Source organism: Leptonychotes weddellii, chromosome 1, assembly GCF_054177405.1.
Source record: "Leptonychotes weddellii isolate Sample4059 chromosome 1, ASM5417740v2, whole genome shotgun sequence".
Classification (NCBI taxonomy): domain Eukaryota; kingdom Metazoa; phylum Chordata; class Mammalia; order Carnivora; family Phocidae; genus Leptonychotes; species Leptonychotes weddellii.
Window position 1 is genome coordinate 172,313,942 of NC_138369.1, and position 17,149 is coordinate 172,331,090.

Genomic DNA, 17,149 nt, shown 5'->3' on the forward strand with positions numbered 1-17,149 from the left:
AGTGAAGGCAGGCCAGCCTGGGTGAAACACAGAGAATGAGGAAAGCATGGAAGGAGAGGAGGTTGAAGAGGGGAGCTGAGCATACATCATCTTGGGCTCTTCTCATGGCATGGAGTTTAGAACCATACAGTCACTTGCAGTTTGCATTGAGAGAATTATGTTAAACTTTCTTAATGACATCATGATGCCTTTCCCAGGTATGTTGCCTTACTCTTAATGTCATTCACTCAGCAACTGTCTATTGAGTGATTACTTGGGAATCATTACTTTTTCAACAGACCTGAATTCTGTCACCCCAGGAATCAGATGATTTAGACTAGAGAAACTAAAGTTGCTTTTTCTTCCAGGGTATTGAGTGTCCCGTAGCATAATGCATCTAAAATGTAATGATTCATAAAATATCAATACAGTTGAGGAATGTAGCAAAGTAAAGATTTATTCCATCTTAATTTCAGGTATTTGAAGGGACTGAGAGTCAGATCATTTATAGTGCTTCTCTGTGGTGACATTATTTTAATGGTGTCATTTAAATCCATTTTCAGTGCCATATAGTAATTCCTAAATGATAAATTACATTATTTAATATTTCAGCTGAGATATTGGTAAGATATAGAGGTCCAATTGTTTTAATGAAGAGTTTAAAGATTTGCTTGCATCTTAAATTAGAATCCTGCATTAAATTAATAGTTTTTAAACTAACCGTTTCTTTCAACTTGTCAGAATATCATATATTGATTGTAAAACAAGTGTTACATGTTGTTTTTAGTTCCACTTAACTTTCAATTTTGAACAAACCTACAAAAAGTGCACAGCATGAAAAGAAAAGATGAAAAATGATGAGTTCACTTACATGGCTGCTCTCTTAGTCCCAAAGCAATAAGTCTTTTTTCCCTTTTTCTCATTTATCACATATTTGTAAGAGAGACTTAGTTGCCCTGGGGGAGAAATGTTAAATAGAGAAGTTAATATTTGAAACACTTACCTGAATCTTTTTTTTTGGTTCCTTTTCTATTTATAAACAAAACAAAATGATAGCTAGAAGTAAATCATTTTTAGCAAATAGAATATGAGTATACACTAAATATTTTGACCTTTTATTTATATTTATTTATATTATTCAAGTGTGTTTAGTCCGATCCAAGTGAAAGATGGACAAAGAACATTTTTGTTCAACTAGAATTTGTTGAAAGACTTCCAGTCATCATTAGATGCTAAAATTCTGTTTCAGGAATTAGAGTTGGGGACACTGTGATTTCTTTGTGTATCAAAATGAATGTGTTCTTACTCTCATGAAAAAAAGATCAGAGTCAAGCAGAAATATTAGGTTTGCTGTAACAGCATTTATTGTTGCAACTTTCAGAGATGAAAATCAGTGACAGGCGTGCAGTCCCTGTTGCCTTGTCACCACATTCTGGGGTAGCTGATACAAAGTCAGCTCATGGGATCTGAAGTGAGATTTGAGGAAACAGATAGCAGTTCTTGGGCAGTGGGGCTTTTGGAAAGAACTAGAGCCCCTCCAATGGTAGCTGGGGACAACATAAAAAAGTAATTTGATGGTTTAGAACCTTGAATCCAAGCAACCCGTTGCCAGCTCAGTGTAAGTAGGGACTGAAGTTTGGAGGTGGAAAACTCTTCCCTGGGAGGATATATTTGTGAGCTGGGGCACAAGACATGTTGTTGCAGTTGTGTTATGTGACAAACTCCTTGTCACATTGTTGTTCATGGCTGATTTGGGAGGGGATCTAAGCTTTGAAATTGACATTAATTCTTTCCTTAAGTAATGGATTTGGGGGTGATCAGCACTTTGTCTAGGAGTATCTCCTGAAGAAGCTTAGCTTTGGACAAGTTACTTGCATGCATCAAGAGTAATCTTACACAATTTGAAGATTCAAAAGGACAGGTATTACAGACCTACAATTATCACTATAGTCAGTTACCCCCTTTGATTCTCTTTGTGTCTCTGTGGTAACTCATTCACATTTCTCAGGGAGATATCTACTTCTATTTCCTTAGAATGGCTTGGCACACTCCCATACAGGTGTACTGGGAATTCTGAACTTGGAATTCTGAAACTGGGTGTTTCCTAAGTGGCATTAACACGTACCTCCTGATCTTGTAAAGGAATTCATGCAACTAAGGTTTATTCTTTCTCATAGTGAAACACATTTTTCTTCAAAAGCAATTGATATTGTTTGGTCAGTTTCAATGTTTTTTTTTCTCTTTTATGTAAGGAAAAATAATTATCTGAAGTAATACATGCACACATTTATACATATAGAATGATATGAATTAATATGTACACACAGGTATCTATAGGGAAAATTAAGCCATACTATATTGCTTTAGTTGTAGGTGAGAATTTTTGTAAAGCTTTCTAGTGTATAGGATTTCTTTGCCCTTGTATTGGACTGCTATGTGAACATTTTACAACAAAAATACAAAAGCTGCTCTTTTTAACCCACTTTTTTCACCTCAAGATATTTTTGTCATGTTCATAAATTGGTTTACTATATTCGCATTGTCAACAGAAGTCTGTGCTTTTCAACATTTTACACCTGTGAAGAACTATGACTTTACTGCAAGCGATAGACATAATTGGTTACAAAAGAACTTTAGCTCACTAGCACGAATGTCAGACTTGCAACAAATGTTTTTCAGTTGAAAGAAATCTGAATCTCTAATTTACAGTTTTATTTCTTTCCTGATTTCCAGCTGAATATGTTTACTTTCAAATTCCTGGTAGTTTCTGGTGACCTTTATATATATTTCTTTAGCTGTCCCCCGTATGCTCTCTCATTTATTTGTTTGTTTATTAGCAATTTTGGTGTGTTTTTTTTCTCATTCAAGATACTATGTTTATTCAGTCTTAAGCTTTTCTTTCAAAACAGTGTATCTCTTTCACACTTGCATAAGTGTGCATATCTATATTGTGTATGAAAGCAAAGCAAAAAAGAGCTAGGATAACAAATGCTCATGAGTTTTTAGATGCAGTAGCCAAATTCAGTGCTCCCAATATAAGATGACCCACGATTATGAACATTTTGGTTGGGGGTGGGTGTTGGTGGATAAGAGTATGTACAGGTCAGGTTTAGGTTGTAGAGTTTAGAACAGCATGCAGGCACACTGTGTTCCTCCAGAAGAGTGGGGGGTGAGTGTTCACCCAAAAGTAAATGGAGTTTGTTGGTTAGCCGAGGAAAGAGGGATTTATTTTCCTTCCCACTTTTCTTTTGTCTCTTGAGCTGCATGACTTTTTCTACAGGCATACAGAGTGAAATGACTCATGGTGGTGTAACACCATATATTGACATGCTGTGTATTATCACATGAGCAGCTTTAGATTGGCAGGTGAGCAGATTATGTTCCAAAATTCTCTAAGATCTCACATTCCTAAGTTAAATATTTTCCCATAGAAACACACTTTTTTGTTAAAATTATTTTTAGTACCGAATTGATATCAAAATAAACTTGGTTCATAAATTACCCCTTGCCCAAGTGATGGTGTCAAAGGTAAGCATTTGTGGTTGGTCGTATCCAACCACAGCCTTCTTCACAGCCATCCTCTTTCACCAATCTCTTTATTTTCTCTCCTCTCATTGTCCATTGACCAACTAGCGCTTTCTTTGCCCTTGTAGGAGTAGCCCTTAGTCAAGCCTGAAGACTGCACGAACCAAAAAATATTCCCTAAAGAATAAGTTTTGCTTCACCCGTATGGGAATAGCCAACTAGGAAGGCTTGGGAGATTTGTTTTGTTTTGTTTTGCACCGCTTAGTGGCCCCCAAGGAACCAGATATCACTCAGTTGCTCTATCTGTGTGTGTGTGTGTGTCCTTTATGTCTGTGTTAAGGGTTGGGCAGCATATAAAAACACTTGTGAGGATGGCAATAAAGGTTTTCATGATTGGCAAAACCTTTATGACTTGAGGTGATATGGGCCAGTTATTTAAAAATTAATGGGAAACTTTGGGGATTCGCAAAGCTACATCACCATCTAGAAACACAGAGTGTTCTCTCCTAATGTACATAAACGTCTCTCAAAATGTTCATATATTGTGTTTCTAATGAAAATATTGTGTGTATCTGTTGGTCTTTTTTTTTATCAGTCATATTCTTGTCTTTTTGTGAAATCACGTACTTCCAGACTCTCTAATATTCACTCACCTTTTATATTGTGATTTTTTAGAATTATGTAATTTTTAATAAACACCTCAACATTCTTAGTTTTCACAGAATGTCCTCCCACTTATTCCCCTAAGGGTCACACGGTACTGCCAGTGATATCTATCTATTGCTAAATCACGAATGACCCCAGATGTAATAGTTTAGAAGAACAGACATCTATTATGGTCCAATTTCTGTGAGTCAGGAATTTAGGACTGGATTTGCTGGGACACTCGAGATCTTTCGTGTGATTGGAATCAGGATGTCAGCTGGGGCTGCAGGCACCAGAAGACCTGACTGGGGCCACGTGTCTGCTTTCTGGAGAATGCAACTGACACGTTACATCAACAAGCCAAGTAAGGCCACCATACATGTTTTCCCACTCTCTGTGCAAAAACCACCATGTATTTCTATCGGTTTTCATCTCCATTTTTCTAACAGCAAATGATGAGTTGGTTTTTCTTCTTGAACAACAACGACAACAATAAAACTCCTTTGCATGGAACTTGACTTCATCCCATCTCTCCTCATTGTTCCTCCCTTCTTTTACTTCTTCACCAACTTCCCCCGCTTCTCAACTTGCTTCAAAGCGTTTCTTGGCTACCTGTTCATATTTAAGAATGGCAATGACATGCTCTGCTCTGGGAGTGTGGGGTCTGTAGTGCATTGAATTGTGATTCCCAAAAATATAAGCTCATATCCTATAACCCCTGGAACCTGTGAATGTGAACTTATTGGAAAAAGGCTTTTTGCAGATGCATGTAATTAAGAATTTCGATCACTCTGGATTAGGGTGGGCCCTAAATCCAGTGACAAGTATCTTTATAAGAGAAAAGAAGGAAAGAAAATAAATACACAAGGAAGAAAGTCATGTGAAGATGGTGGTCAGAGAGTTGAGCTATGTTGCCACAAGCCAAGGAAGGCTTCGAGCCACAAGAAGCTGAAAGAGGAAAAAAAGATACTCCCTAAATGCCTTCATGGAATGTGGGTTGACACCTTGATTACAAGACTTCTGGCCTCTAGAATTTTGAGGGAATATGTTTCTATTGTTTTAATCCACCAAATTTGTACTATTTTTTTATAGCAGCCCTAGGAAACTAATACAGGGTGTAAAGGGAAATAGGCAGTGAGATTCTAGATGTTGGAATTTACTCTAAAATCATTAAACAATGAGTAGGTTTTTCTGATGTGTAGATATTTCCTCTATTCCTTACTGGTTTTTCCAGAAAAGAATTCCCAACCCTAGTAGTGGGACACGGTTTATATACATGTTGGAGAGCATTCTGGGAACAGAGCCCAAGAATGTTCTGGAAGGTTATGGGGGGAGGTGGTCATAAGATACAGAGTGAAGAGTTTTACTTATGTTCCTCTTTTTGGTCCACTGCTTCATCTTTATCTGCCGAAGTGGCAGATATCCTAGAGTCTAAAACATTCGAATTCAGTATTTTCAGAGAATAAACTTCCTCTAGGACCCTGGGGGAGGAAAAGATACAGCTATTCATTCAGTCCTTCTAATTTCAGCTTCTAGTTCTCCACTTGCCCCCCAAGGTCCCTCCAAATCCCAAACTTAAAAGATTCAGGATAATTGTACTGGTTTTATTCTTATCATTATCCCTCTTATAACTTAGGTTCCATCTTTCTCTGTTCTCCTAAATGTCCATCCCTTCTTCTTTTTTTAAAAATATGCAGTTCTTTTCTTCATTTTTTTTTCTCTCTCACTCCATTGTTTGGTTCTCATGGACCTGTATGTCTCTTGGGACTTTAATATTGTTTTGAAATGCAACAAAGATAAACTTGTCCTGTCTAAAAGTTATATAGTATTCTTTTTATTTCATCCTATTTGCTGACAACACTGTCCATAATCTTACCAGCGCTACAAAGCTGAAAGTAAATTCAAATTTGTTTCCTCCCCCTGGTCATTCCTATAGCTTAATCACAAAGCCAGGCGTAATCTCATATTTTTTTTTTTTTATGATCAACACACACTATTCTCTGTCCCTAATAATTCTGCCTTAATTAGGCTTCTCATCATCTCTTAATTAAGCACTGTGATCTGTTCTCCCTCCCTTTAATAATGCATTCTCAGATCCATCATCCATAGCCTTATGGAGGGATCTGTCTCATATGTATAGTGGATTATGTCCCTTCTCTTTAAATTTTTAGCGCCTGCTCTTATGTCTCTGTATCCAAGTGCAGCTCCTGAACAAGGAGGGCCTTCATGCTATGATCTCTCAACATCTCATTCATAGTTTCATGCTATGATCTCTCAACATCTCATTCATAGTTTTCACTGCTCCGAGGCTGACACTTTATATTCTAGAATCACCTATCATCTCTGTGGCTCTGTCATTTTCTCTAATTAAAATGACTTTCTCACTTCATCTTTTCTCTTCAATTTCCTACTGATCTTTTAAAATAGGTCAGGAATCTTGTCTTCTCCACATGAAGCTTTCCTTGCCTGCTTCGTCCCCACCTATCCTGTCCTGCTCAACCAGGCTGGTTTACTTACTGATTGTTTTCTTCGCTCCTGGAAGCTGCCTTTGTTATCTTGATCACATTTATTATAATTATCTTTAAATGCTCTCTTCCTCCTCTGAAGTGTTGGTGTTTTGAAGGAGGCAATATACTTTATCCATAAGTGTAACTTCTTGCTTAAAGCAAGGTGATGGGCACACAATTGATCTTATTGAAAATATGAATAAATTGATGAATCTTTGTCCTGAATAAGGACAGACAGAGAGGGAAAAAGTGTACTCTGATTTCCAAGAAGGCAGTCATGTGTCTTCCAAATGATTTTTTTGTCATTGTTGCTAGTCAGAATAAACTTCCATGGTTCAGTGCTTTCACTGAGTTTTGTCCTTCTTCCTGGAATGCCGTTTCCCAACTTCTCCTTACTGATTACCCAACTTGGATCAGACACCGTGATTTTTTTTAAGTTCTCCATGTAGGAAAGTCTTATTTTAGCACAATCCATCAGAAATAATGGCATTCAGAATGTATTTCTCTTCCATGCCGCAGAGGTCAATTTTCCTACCTCTATTAGAGCATTCATCACTCTAAGCAGTAAAGTGGAATACCTCCCAAAACTTAGGAGTGGAACCATGGAAAATCAACTTGCAGTAGTTGACTTAGCCTTGGGTAAAGTAAAATACTTCCAAGCAATAATGCACAAATGGGCCATTGAGCAGTTTTCTCTAATAAAGAGGTCAGGATCTTGTTTCAGAAAAAGACTACCCGTGTGGGCAGGTTCAAGTCTATAGCAGAATCAATGTCTACAATGAAGAATGTTTCAATCAGGGACAAACAAATGTTTAGCCAAGAAAAAACAAAAGCAAAAACATGAAATCAAGACTAGGATGAATCAGTAAGCATTCAGCATTGATCGTCTACCGAAATAAATGGACTGAGGATTATCATCTTCCTATTAAATATTGGGGTAATACATAAACTCACACATGCTCGCCTGTCCCTCCCCCTGCCTGCCTCTCCTCAATCTCTCCATCCTCCCCCTACCCCCAGCCTCCCTCCTCTCTCAGATCTGTTGAACTTGGGTTCTGTTTACAAAGCTCTTTCCCTCATTAGCCTGAGAAGATCAACTTAATCTCTCCATCTAGACATTCAAACACACATTAAGTGTTCAAGAATTTTATTAAGTGAGTGCACGTACAATATTTTAAACACAAACAGGTTATAGATCGATTATAAATCTCAACTACACGGCCTTATACAATAGAATACTAGATCATTTCAATTCTCAGGTTGTGATTTTATAAAACTTATGAGAAAATCTGTTGATAGTGAGTTTGCTTGACATTTTCTTTTACATTTTTCTCCTTTCTCATTTGTTATAGTGCAGTCCAAGGTAACCCTTAAGTAGAAGGAGAGCCTGGAATAACGATATTATTAGTCTTCTTTATTATCAAGTTGAAGGGCACTGAACCAGTCACTAATATTTCAAACCCCAAGAAATAAGTCCCCCGGAGGTTTGGGGGCACCTTGTTATTCCTACCTCCTTTGTTTTATTTGTTTTTTGGTGCATAATAACCATTAACATGTTATATTTTATTATTTTAAAACATGATGCATCAAACATGTCATATCCCAGGAGATCATGATTTAACATGGAACAAGAATATTCTCAGAAAATGAAATGAAAATCAGATCTAGCAGTTGCTGGGGAGTTGAAGATGGCCACACAATTACTTGGTGTAACAGAAATAATCTGTGTGTGTATCTTTACTGCCTTTTTTCTCTTTGTTGTGTGGAGGAGAATTTGGTGTCTCATTTTCTCTTTTGGGGTCATCATTTTCATGAGCATATCATATGTCAAGTGTGAATATATCTAGTAGACGCAGTAAAAGATGATAGCATTCTGAATATATTCCATGCATAGCCTAGGAGTTCAATCCAAAGGACTATATTCCATTATATTTGCACTGTTGGAAATAGAGAAGAAATAAAAAGGCCAGGATCAAAATTATAAACTGTTGATATATAAACTGTTGATACTACCCCCCAAAAATAAGTGCTCAAAGATGGTAAGAATATTTCCTTTGGGTTTCTATGATAAATGTTGGACTGTATACCATATAGTATATTCTAGTAAAAAGAGTAAGAAACACAGAAACACTGATATTTAGTTATTTAAAACTGGAAACTTAAAGACCTGTATCACTGCACAAATAAACAGTACTATTTGCAAATTCTGAATCAACATTGGGAAATATCTATTTCATATCATTGAACAAGCAGTTCAAGAAACTGCAAAAGAACAAACCTACCAATAGGGATCAAAATTCAAATCAAAGTGTTTACAAAAGTGTTTACAAAATCTTGCACTGCCTTTTAAACTTACATTTATGAAAATTTTGTCACTTGCTACCTTCAATTTGCCCTGGCCTCCTGTTTTCCTATCCCATTTCTTCTTCTTCTTCTTTTTTTTTTTTTAAGATTTTATTTATTTATTTGACAGAGAGAGATAGCAAGAGAAGGAACACAAGCAGGGGGAGTGGGAAAGGGAGAAGCAGGCCTCCCGCTGAGCAGGGAGCCAGACGTGGGACTCGATCCCAAGACACGAGGATCATGACCCAAGCCGAAGGCAGACGCTTAACAGCTGAGCCACACAGGCGCCCCTCTCATTTATTCTTCTTGCACATCCTTCAAATTAATATTCCTCTGCCCTTTTCTACAAAAATAACCTTTTATTTCTGCCCCGCCCAGACACTTTGAATTATAAGGGATAGGGTTACTTAAAATGTCTTTGGGAAAGTATATGAAAAGATACAGATGCCTGATAAGTCAGGAAAAAAATTGACAAATAGGCCACAATTGGGGAAGAATCTATGGAACATCTGCAGACCAAGTGCTCTTTACAGTGTTCTCTTTCTCATCTTCTCTGGCCCCATGTCTTTGTGCATGTGTATCCCCATTTTGAGCATCTGCCTTTGATTTCTCTGCCTTGCCTGTGTTCCAGTATGTACTCCCCCAACAGAGTCCCTGCATTTCTAGTTTCAGCACCTATCACCAGAGGAATTGATTTCTTAGATTCTCAAGTCCATAGAGTACCGTATGGTCTGTTCAGTTTATCTGTTCAACAGAAGCCACAAACCAAAGATAGCGGATCAAGCTATTGAATGCTTGTCACCGAGTTGAATTTATACCTATTTATCCATTATCTACAGCTGAGAGGCTCAGGAGCATAAAGAAAAGATCAATGCACTTTCTTTCAAAGTAGCTATAGGAAGATCTAGTATGCACAGAAATCTATCACTGCTCTATTTTGTTTCCTATACATTTGATTTCCAGTCACAACTCATTCTTTTATATCTATTCAATCAACACAGGGAATATTGCCTTTATTTTATGCAAACAAAACATGAATTTTCCCATCCTCACATTTATTTGACACTGTTAAACTGAATTTAACCTAGATATCTAATCTTCAAGTTGATACATGTTCTTGATAATATTTTCAAAACAAATCCAAACACTTAGGATGTGCTTGCTCAAAAAGTGGATTTCAAAACAAGTTGACATCCTTTTATTTTCTTTCACTATATAATCCCTATTTTTAGGACAATCCCCCAATTTTCATAATGCAGTTAGTGATTTGGAGTTTATTTAGCATTTTACTTCTGCTTTACAGAATGCATCTGATTACATTTCTTCTCTGTGCACCGCCCCCCACCCCCGCCCAACTACTGGACAGGCATTTCTGACTGGTTACCTGGTGATTTGGCGCCTGGAGTCAACAGAAGTTCAGCTGTTAGGAAGCCATGAAGGCATAATTCACAGCAATGTAAATACTAACACTTTGTTTAGAACGCTGAACTAAATTAGCCCCTAGCTACATCCTAGAGCTTTAAAACTTAAATACGGCTCAAAGTAAACAAACATTTAGTGGAATCAATTCTTTAATATAGCTAAACTTCTTTTCCTCCTGTTATGTGAACATCAAAAGTTTTTTTTTTTTTTTTTAAAGATTTTATTTATTTATTTGACACAGAGAGAGTGAGAGAGAGAGAGGGAGCATAAGCAGGGGGAGTGGCAGGCAGGCAGAGGGAGAGGCAGGCTCTGTGCTGAGCAAGGAGCCCGATGTGGGACTCGATCCCAGGACCCCGGGATCATGACCTGAGCCGAAGGCAGACGCTTAATGACTGAGCCACCTAGGCGCCCCATCAAAAGTTTTTAATACATAATTCCTAGTTCTTTTTTTTTTTTTTTTTTTTTTTTTTTTTAAGATTCAACTATCCATTTCAAAGAGAGAGAGAGCAAATGCAGGGGTGGGGAGGGGGGAGAGGCAGAAGGAGAGAGAATCTCAAACAGACTCCGCAGTGAGTGTGAAGCTGGACACGGGCTCTATCCCATGACCCTGAGAACACGACCTGAGCCAAAACTGAGTCAGATGCTCAACTGACTACACCAACCAGGTGCCCCACATAATTCCTAGTTCTTTATGGACAAACTAAAAGACATATTTTTATTATTAAACATAATAGCTAGTAAGCAGGTCTCTTATCTATGTTAGTTGAAAACAGTATTATCATCAGTAACTTAAATACACATTAAATCTTAAATATTTGTATTTATTAAATATTAAAATATTAAAAATATATTATATAATTTATATTATATAAAAAGTTATATAATATAAATTATATAATTTATATATTACATACTATATATTCCCTTAACTAGCATATTTTCATAGCTTTTACTTTGAGCAAAATGCTAATGTCACTTCTGACAGGAGTGGAACAACCCAAGGTTGGAGGAAGCAACAACCCAAACATTAAGTAAATAGTAAGAGAATTAGAGAGTCTTCAAACTGCCCACACATATTTTGCTACCCAAGAGCTTTATTTTCAAAGCTGTTAGAACTTCTTATTGGGGGGATATATCCATATACAACTGCCATAGCACTTTATCTCCTTCTTTGGAATATTTTAGAATTATTTATACTTAGGAATTTGTGGTTTATGCATTCACACAATTTTCCCATTACAAAAAATAAAACAAGTTTTAACATGCCTCCTTCAATCCTGGATCTTGCTTCAGTCATCTTTCTCTTCTCCTTCACAATTAAACCTCTTCGGAGCCTTGTCTGAAGTTCATGACTCCAGATCTCTACCACACATTGCTTCAGCTGTTATGATCTGGCTTCTGCCTCCACTGTGTTTTGTTCTTGTCGGGGACATCAGGGCTAACGTTTTTGTGAGAAGTGAATTTTCACACCTTAGCTGTCTTGACTTCTCAGGATTACTTGTATTTATTGAGGATCCTTCTTAAATGCTTTTCTTCCTTCCTCAGTGTCCACTTTTGCTTTGCCAGAATCTAACCCTCTGCCCACCCATTGAATTTGTTGTGTTTCCTAAGCTTTCTTTTCTTCTCACTTAAACACTTGCACTGGGTGATCTCCTTTATTCCTGTGACTTCAGTTACCATTTCTGGTCTCTGTCTCCCAAATATGCCTCCAGCCGAGATCACTTTAATGAGCTTTAAGTCCATATCTCCACCAGGCTCCTGGAGATTCCAAAGTACCATAAAATTAACTAAATTCTTTACATGTTTCTTCTCATTTGCTTTTACTCATGATTCCTGTTTAGGTAAGGTTCCCTGGAAACAGACTCGAGAATGAAAATTTGCCTGCAGGAAATTTCAGGGAAAGTAATTGGGGAACATCTCCTGCAGGAGTAAGGAAGGTGGAGTTGGCTGAAAGAGGGAGTGAATTGTAACAACAGTAGCAATAGTGGCTTTAGCCAGTAACACAGTGAGCTCTGGAGCTGGGATGGACTTTTGGGGTTGTCCCAAATTGAGGCAAGGGAGTTAAACCTTTCTACCATGACTGTCAGTAGTCACTAGATGTGGACTGACCCTTGAAGGAAAATTAATTACCTCAGGAGATGCATCTTCCTTGGTCAAGAGCCATTCCTTTGAAAGTCTCAGTGGTGAGCCAGGAGCTCACAGCATTTCTGGTAGCAGGATGAATAACTGCCTTGTTTCTGAAGGGTAGTCTGGATGGCTCAGCAAAAAATCCATTGTAGGTCATGACTTACTACATGCATCAACCCCAGCTAGGTATAGATCCTTTAAGAGTCTTGTTGGCCTTTTTCTGGAGTAACTTAGAAGAGGAAGGTAAATGGGACAAAGCAATGCTTCCACTAATGCTGTAATTCTCAAGGTGACGTCTAACATTTCTCTCTCCCACTACCCAGTCTAGACCCCACGCCCTCTCCTAGTACTTTTGTTAGCCTAGGTAGATGATAGAGTGGGATGATCCAGATCCAGATCCCAGAGTTATCTGTGTTTGCCCATTTTCAACATGTCCTTCTCAGGCTGTAGCTGCTGCATCTGTTCATTTGCAACCAAAACTGGACAGGGGAATAACAAGAGAGACCACAGGTGATTGCCAAATGAGTTTTTTCCTGCCCCTACCATGTTAAGATCATCTTGCTAGTATGATGACACTTGTTTTGGTCATGAAGAGATGCAATGACCAGGTGACAGCCCATAAAGTTCAGTGATACTCTTACTCTCTTTCTTGGGAAAGGTGTTATTCTCATGCAACCAAGACCTCTAGACACACAAAGCCTGAAGTTGTGATGACAAGAAGCATGAATTCCCCATTTGTGGAATGACAATAAGTAAAACACTTCTATTTTCGGGTTTCTTGATTCCTGTTCTACCTGTCCAGGATCCAACACTATAATATGATAATTGATTTAGGATATATGCTGTTTCCTGAGGTATGGGTGATGGAACCCTATCACTGTAGAGCATCATTTTCCAAATGACATTATCATCTGCACCTTCAAAATCTCTTTTGTTGCTCTATCAGGATAGCAGCTTCTGGGAGGTATGGTTTGCAGTGCAACCGAGCTCTCATGGTCGTGAGCTCCCTAGCATAGCTCTTTGCTATAAAGTGGGCTCCATAGTCTGAAGCAATTTTATGTAGGATTAGATGTTTGCAAGACTGAATTTTATGCTGGCCAAAGCCCTGTAGGAAAGATAGACCCTTAGCTGAAATGTATATTGGTCCCAGTCAAGAAGAATCTCTGTCCCTTCAGGTTGGAAGTGGTACTGCATAAGAAATGTAACAATAGGTATTTCGAGTTCAGCCCTGGTCTATTCTGGTTATTTGGACATCAGGCTTGGAGAGCTGGAGTCCATGGTGTTGGGTCTATCTACAGCCATCATCCCTGCCACTATGGCTACTCTGTTATGAATCATTGCGCCAGTGCTCAGTGATAGAAATTTGCTCCTGTCGATTGGCTATGCCATTCTATCTACTTGGTTGGTTAGTGCCTCTTCCCTAGAATATACCCTCGGGTGGCTGTCACCTTGCATTTCAAAGATCTTTTGTACTTTGTGCTCACTGCCATCCACATGCTATTTCTTGAAACTTCTGTATCCTTGATCCCCACTCTTTTTAAATATTTATTTGCAGTGCCCTGAACAAAAAACAAGTTGTTCACCACTGTCAATGTCAGAAAATGGGAGATTTAACCAGGGCATAAAGTAAATGTTTGTGTCACATAAATAATGGCTGATTCTGATTCTCCTTTCTGACAGAGATGGCAAAGAAAATGTATTAACAAAAATATGTTAATCTGCTAAGATACTACATCTGGCACAGCAGATGCAATTGAGGCAATTATTTTTTAAAGTACTCTTTTGCCAGAATCCTCCTGTTTTTGTATGAGCCAGGCTGGTTTAATAGGGATATGTCTGAGACAACTTCCTCTGCATATTTTAAGACTTCAATAATCTCTGCTATTCTCCCTGCTTCCCAGATGCAATACAGTCTTTGATTTATGTTTTGGCTGGGCATGCGGCTTTAGAGGATTCCATGTGGCTTTCCCAATGAGATATCTCTTACCGTATGCCAAGGAACTACTGTGGTAGTTCTGCTAATTATCAGGTATGTTTATTCCAGCTGTGCATTTGCTAAAATGACCCCCAGGTAGTTTTATGGATCTAGTGGACGCATGGTGAGTCAGAGCTGGAAACAGGGGTCCATTTTTTATTATTCAATCCATGATGATGTTTTGTGGCCCATCTATCAATGCCAACTTCAATAGTTTTTGATGTGTCTGAGTATTCCAATTCACCCTGTGTATGATTACCATCTAACTGGCAGTAAGTGCATTTGGGGAAGAACTACTCAATACACTTGCCAAGGTGTTATGGCATTTTTCTTCAAGGGGACCTGGCCTCTACTTTAATCACTGGGTTCCAAGTCGGAGTACTGGGTCAGGTCCTGAAACTGAGCAAGAGATCATGAATATTATTAGATCCCCTGCCTTCACCCACTATTCATTCATTCTTGATATACATTTTTTTTAATTCTATACAGAAATACTTTTATTGGCTGTCCATTTGTTTTCCCCAGGAACACTCTGTTCTATTCACTATTTCCATAATCTTTGTAGTTCAGGATTTCTGGCTGCCAATTTGACATTGCTGTTTAGTACTTAATTGTACTTCTGCTTTCAACTTATGCTTAACATAGTCATCTGATATCTATTATTTTGAGAGTCTATCATCACTCTTCTGCCCTAATGCTACTAAGGAGATCAGTTCTGTAATAGCATTTTATATTGTCATCCATGTCCCAGAGAAGATAGCAACCATCAAGCCTCTCAGCAAGATTGTTATCCCCTTCACTAATAACAAAGTATCTTCCCAGTGCTCCTGTAAAACATAGTTGGATGGTGAGTTTTCTGGCCTTGTGTTCACTCTACAATGGCCATTTCTAACAATGTAACCCTCTCCCTTTGACATACCCCCCCTTAGAATCCATTGCCAAAACTGGCTTCTCCCAGCATATGTTGACTAGGTCCCTTTCTGCAACTAAAAGACCCCAGCACTAATTCTGTTTGACCCTCCTTATAATCTGGTGGTTACGATGAGAAGATTGAAGAGATCCCGAGGAAGGGGTGGGTTGTGTTTTCAAGGAGAAGAGGTCCCTACATCATTCTATTAGCAAAGTTAAGTATCAGGCTTATCTTAGAGGAGAGTACCACTTCTCCTAGCCCAGGGAGTTTTGGAAGATCTTGGGATTCATGTTTCTTAAGCACATTGGCTCACAGGTCCCCACTCCGACTCCAGCTGAGTCCCTTGCCTTTCCAATCAGTGCTCTAAGTTCAGAAGAATAGAATTGGGAAGTAGAGAGTCCAACCTCTCCAGGGACTGCCCCGCACTTATAATTAAGTCCTGGACCTGATTTTTAAGTTTCTGTCCTTTGAGTACAGAAGATAAATGTCTTTTTAAAAGTGGTCTTCTAACTTTCACAGCTGCTTAAACTAGAGATTAACAATCTCAGCCTTTTGTTGTCTTTCTTTGATATATTGGTAGCACTTAGTTATAACCAACTGATTCCACAATCCGTATGGTCATCAGTTCCCACATAGTTTGCAAATGTCTGGGCTATTATGCCATTCAGTGCATTTCCTTCCATTAGTACCCCATCTGAATTCCTTAGTAGTCAAATTGTACCACTACTGAACCTGGGGCTGTCACTATTCCACATACTACCAATATGCTGGCCCTCATTGTCAATTAGCCAGCAAATAAATGATATAGGTCCAAAATTCCTATTTTAAAATTGGATAATTGCTGGTTCAACTATATTAAGTCAATTAGAAATAGAATCTGAAAGAAAAATGTACAGGCAAGGGGTTCACTGTATAGTGTCTAAGAAACAACACCTCTGCAAGAATGAGTGGAGCAGAACTGGGCAATTGGAGAATTTGAACATTAAGAAAAATATAGTTGGAATATAGATCACAGCAGATACTCCAAGGTCTCTGGAGCTTCAGCCTTTCAGAGTTGTCTTCCTTGACGGAAAGGGGCTTAGCCTTTACACAGCTGCATTAAATAGCCATTGAATGTGGGCTACTTTCTGGGGGGGGGGAAAGGATGCCTCTGTAAAAGGATGCTCCTTCAGCTGAGGGCATTTCCTAGAAGCAATTCAGATGAAAACCATCACCTACCAGTACTCCCAGGATCTAAGGAAATATGTCCCTCCATCCTGAAAAGGAAGTTATTTGTTGCATATTCCAGCATATGCATAATAGTCATCCATTCAATGAAAGGCATCTCCTTCCAACCACTGTTCCACCTTCTAATAGTGGGAAGCATGCTTGACTATTTCGACAACACTCACATACTAGTCAATAAAATCCTGGCAATTCTACCTTTCAAATGTCTCTTGACGCAGTTCACTTCTTTTGCCATCCTCTCATCTGTTCTAGTTAAGACTGCCATGGTCTGGGTTTCCTGCACCATCCTCCTATTCTCCCACCTTTAGTCATGTCTCCTGTCAATTCTTAAGGATTGAAGGTAGAGGGACATTTTGAAGTCATAACTTCACTGATTAAAGCAATGTAAACCTTTTACAAATACTTCACTATGAAGTCCAAATTTGTAAAATAGCTCAAAAAACTCCTTATGGTATGATTTATATTTTAAACTGCATTGCATGTTGTATT